Consider the following 5,198-nt stretch of genomic DNA (forward strand, 5'->3'; position numbering starts at 1 on the left):
TCTATAAACTACATTTGTAGCTTCATTTGTAATCTGCCCATCTTCATCATAAATCAATATTTTTAATCCCTTTCTACTTGTTACCGTAAAAAGAGTTACATACAGTTGTCCACGTGTATACACTGGCTTTTTTGAAAATAATTCTACGTGAGATAGAGACTGTCCTTGACTTTTATTTATTGTCATGGCAAAGGATACCGTAATTAAAAATTGTCTTCTTTGAAACTTAAATGGAATAAAAATTAAGTTTGTCCATGAATGGAAAAAAGAAGCAGAGAATTCATGAAAATGATGCAGAAAATAAAAAGACATCAGTAAGACGTGTTGCTGCCCCACTCAAGAGATATGATCATAATTACTTTTTTGGTGAATGGGGGGAACTGTTGTTCCTTGTTGAAGTGTAAAGGAAAATTTAAATGTATTAAGTACATCTGAGCATGGTAAACCTCTGATGTGTATTTCTTATCTTATTGTTCAAATGCTTAGAGATATTAATTTAGTGTCTAGTTAAATTTTAACATCATATTAAGCTTCCTGTTATTTATTTTTGATGAGCAGATATACTGAATTCGAAGAAGAGGAAATCTCAGAGGTTTTTCCATATTGTCGTCGAAAATATAACTGCAACTTGTCCTTACACTCAAGTGGCACCCTAAAGGTTTGTCTTTTCCAACTACTTGTGAATGTGTTTTTTTTTTACTGGATAGCTTAGTACAAAGGGAAATATAGAGTTGAAGCATCTAGGTGTGTCTACCATCATAACCTCTTTTTATATAGTGGTAGAACTATTGAAATTTTCCTATTGAAGTTAATGATACTAATGTCATGTTGTGGACATCACTAATGTGTTTAGTTGTGGCAGTGTAGATTTTTTTTCCAATTGTGAAAGAAATATGTTTTGACATTTATAAATGACCTATAGACATGTGAAGGGTGGAACTCATTCACATCTGTTTGTACATTAATTGTTTACTTTTGAGGAATATGTTCTTCATGTTGATTGCTAGGATTGTCTTTCTACCTGTTTTCATAGTATGTTACAATATAGCTGTAACTTTTTCTTTTTCGAATTAATAGACATTGATGGTAAATTTATGTAAAATAAAATGAATCATACAAAGTGGATAAACAAAAATGAAACAACAACAAATAGTTTTTAGTACATTGGAAAAAAAATCTAATATAATACTTGTTCATAATCATAAACAGTACATAAAACTTAGGTTATACTATAATAGAAGTAAATTGAAACTACAATTTACAGAAAAGTAAATATAGTTGACCATACACTTCCCACATCATATTTTTTTTCTTTTTTAATCACTTTGTGAACCTTGTTGGTGAATTATTTGTCATTACATTCATCATCATATTCCTGGATTGAAAGTTTTCCTACAAATTTGCTTCTTTAGGAAGTCTGTTTTTCAGTCATATCAACATTAATATCTGTTAGGGATGATCCACATCCTGAAAGACTGTTCTTGATAGGAGTCTATAAAGGTGTAGTGTAAAGTTGTGCCAAGTTAAATTCAAAGAAAACTAACATGAGACTTTATTAAGCATTTAAATTTTCTTATATATCTTTACAATATATTATGTTGAAACTTTTAATGATTATCATTTCATTGTCTAAATATTGATATGGCAGAGAACAGGTAATTTGCAGGATGAATTTGGCGATGAAATTCCACAAATATCCATTATAAAAGGTATGTAATTACTTCAACACAAAATTATTATACTTTTACAAAAAAAAAGTCTAAAAGACTTATAAATATAATTTATAATTACATCAAAAGCTCATCTCCTCCATAGTTCTGTCCACCTTCAAATAAGGGCTCCTAATACACATAGTAATGTCATAAAAAAGATTCATTTATGATATTTAAATAAATTTTGTTATTGTTTAGGATTTATATTAGTGATAGAACTTACAGTGTAAGTTAGTGAAGGATGGTTGTATTCCTTGAAAAGAACTTCATCATCAACAAACTTAACAACTTTGTAGACTTTATCATGTTTGTTTATATTAGATTCCTTACCCATGATCTTAAACATGAGTTTTTTCTCCATTATATCATCCAACTCACTTGGATATGAACATTGATCATCGGAAACTAAGTTTTACTTTAATTCTTTAGCAGACTTTTCTATAAGTTGCATAGCCTCCCGATTTTAAAGCAGTAAAGTGATAATACCAGTTTCATCCATAAGACGAACTTGTAGTCTATACCTAAAAGTCACACTTTTATCTTGTTAAAATATTTATTTGTTAGAGAAATAAATTTGTATAGGATTGTAATAACCTGTGAACAACTTTTGCTTCTGCATTACATTTTGAGCAAAAATATAAACTTTCATCTGGTTTTACCTTTATAAGACACTTATTGCAAATCAAATATGACCATCCATATTCAAGATCCAAATATACAAATTTTGCAGCAATTCAATAGGTAGCTTCCTGTTTATGAGAAATATTGTTGTTAATAATTGTTCTAACAAATTGTGTAAAATCAATATGAACTTAGAAAATTATTCAGCTTACATCGGTGCAGAGAGTCAAAGCATTGATATATTTGAAAGGTACAATTTCTTTGGATAACTCATCAATGACAAAGTAACTTTATTGAGAACATGTATGGCTAAGTCGTTCACGATTAGAATCATATGCTGCATTTAATCTAGAAAAAAAATATAAAAATATAATTTATATTATATATTTAATATTTAATTGATGAATGTTTTTAAAAATAGGTGGTGACAAACCTGAATTTAAATACAATAGATTGCGGTGGAGATGAATTTATCCATAGATTAGATTGATACCAACAACTACAAACAGTGTAGACATCTGCAAAAAAATTATTTTATATTCTGGAAATAAAATATAATATGAAAAAATATAATTTACATTACATATTTAATTAGTTAACCTCTAAATTTTTGAGCCTTCATAAGTTGAAGAGCCACAATCAAAGGTTCATCTAGAGATGCAATCAAATGAGGTTGAATTTCATCCACAAGTTTCCCCCATAAAATTGTAGAAAGCCTATTCCTCCTATCTATCTACATATAAAAACAGAAGCAAAACATATAGGTGTCAACTAAAAAGTTTAAACACAGAAAAACTATCAAACATTAAAACTTTAACTACAGTAAAACAACCGAAAATACAACTTACAAAACAACACTAATTTTCAATAAAAATTAAATTTAAATTAAAAACTTAAAAAAACTGTCACACAACTATCAACATTACAAATTTACATTAACATTAACACTTAATTCTCTATTTATTATTTTTAATTTCATTGCTTACAAAACAACACTAAGTTTCAATAAAAATTAAACTTAATGGTAACACAAAAAAAAACTTTAAATTAAATATAGTAAAACTGTCAAACAACCAATAATACATATTTTAGGTAAATAATATTTATTTATTTTCAAAATAAATTATTTATCATTTACACACCCACACTACAACATTTATTATTTGAAATAACAATATTTACTATTTTTAAATTTAACACAAAATTTATTTTTAAATAATAAAATCTATAAAACTGTCGACATTAAATTCAGATAATCCCTAAAGTATCCCACACTACCCCCACTACTTAATACTTAAAAATTGTTTGCCATTTATGACTCTCACCCCCACTATTTAAAAACTGTGCCATTTACGATTCACTTTAACTTTCAGTAGTTTGATTAATTATTCTTCCTAAAATAGGCTACAACATACCTCCATAAAAATATGGCTTTACAATTTCATAAAATCTCACAAATTACAAGCAATTCAATGCAACGAAATTTGAAAGTAAGAATTGTTCGATTGTGGCAAATTTCATATAAATTCAAACCTAAGATACCCTATTCAACGGAAATGCTTCTACGGGATGCAAATGTACTTACCGTTTTCTTTATCTTTTAAGTTTACTGCTTCACTTTGTTTGCATAATTAATATTATCGTTAATTTTACTGTTACTATTGTGGATGCATTTAATCATACTAATTTTATTTTATTTTTTTTATGTAGGGAGATCGTACACCTGCATCAATTGGCAAGTATGACATCAAGTTTTTCAAAATCAAGTTAGAGGAACTTGAGTTATATCGGATCAACTACTTTGTTGTTACACAAATTTTAAAAAGATTAAGACAGCGGCACACAAATACAGGTTGATTCTCATAAAAATGACTTTTATTGAGAAAATTATTAATTTTTTATTTTCTATGGACATATTTAATTTGCGTTCATTGAACAACTGACAATTCAACAGAACATTGATGACAATGAACTATTCGGTAATTACTTTTTTTCATGTCACTTCAATTTTAGATGAATAATATATTTTTTTCAACTGCACTAACCTTTATGTTTATAGATGTCATAGGTCAAGTTGTGACATATGAATCAATTTAAACCTGTCATCAAGAAAGCAATAACAATATTTTTATAAATATTATCTTAGAAGATGAAAAGTACGTATTTTTTTCATTACACAATACAAACTGTAACACATAAAAAATTATTCTATCCAAAAATTAATCATACGTTACTGATTAATTGCCTAACCTATTATTTAATATAGGAGGAATAGACTTTCTACAATTTTATGAAAAAAAACTTGTGGATTAAATTTAACTTCATTTGATTGCATCTCTAGATGAACCTTTGATTGTGGTTCTTCAACTTATGAAGGCTAAAAAATTTAGAGGTATAACTAATTAAATATGTAATATAAATTATATTTTTTCATATTATATTTTATTTTCAGAATATAAAATAATTTTTTCGCAGATGTCTACTTTGTTCGTAGTTATTGGTATCAATCTAAGCAATGAATAAATTCATCTCCGCCGCAATCTATTGCGTTTAAATCAGGTTTGTCACCACCCATTTTTAAAAACATTCATCAAATAAATATTTTATATATAATATAAATTATATTTTTATATTTTTTTTTAGATTAAATGCAGCATGTGATTCTAACTATGAACGACTTAGCCAGACATATTCTCAACAAAGTTACTCTGTTACTGATGAGTTATCCAAAGGAATTGTACCTTTCAAATATATTAGTGCTTTGACTCTTTGCACTGATGTGAGTTGAATAATTTTCTAAGTTCATATTGATTTTACACAATTTGTTAGAACAATTATTAACAGCAATATTTCTTGTAAACAGGA

At 27.2% G+C, this 5,198-nt stretch overlaps 1 long non-coding RNA gene across 1 annotated transcript; it reads left to right on the forward strand.

Annotated features, from left to right (window-relative positions):
* Positions 1-551: 551 nt before the first annotated feature.
* Positions 552-4,288, forward strand: LOC124897078. The gene is made up of 3 exons (XR_007053663.1): positions 552-658; positions 1,649-1,709; positions 4,044-4,288. It is a non-coding gene; the product is annotated as an uncharacterized LOC124897078 (long non-coding RNA).
* The last annotated feature ends 910 nt before the right edge of the window (positions 4,289-5,198 follow it).

The sequence above is a fragment of the Capsicum annuum genome, chromosome 3 (genome assembly GCF_002878395.1).
Source record: "Capsicum annuum cultivar UCD-10X-F1 chromosome 3, UCD10Xv1.1, whole genome shotgun sequence".
Lineage (NCBI taxonomy): Eukaryota > Viridiplantae > Streptophyta > Magnoliopsida > Solanales > Solanaceae > Capsicum > Capsicum annuum.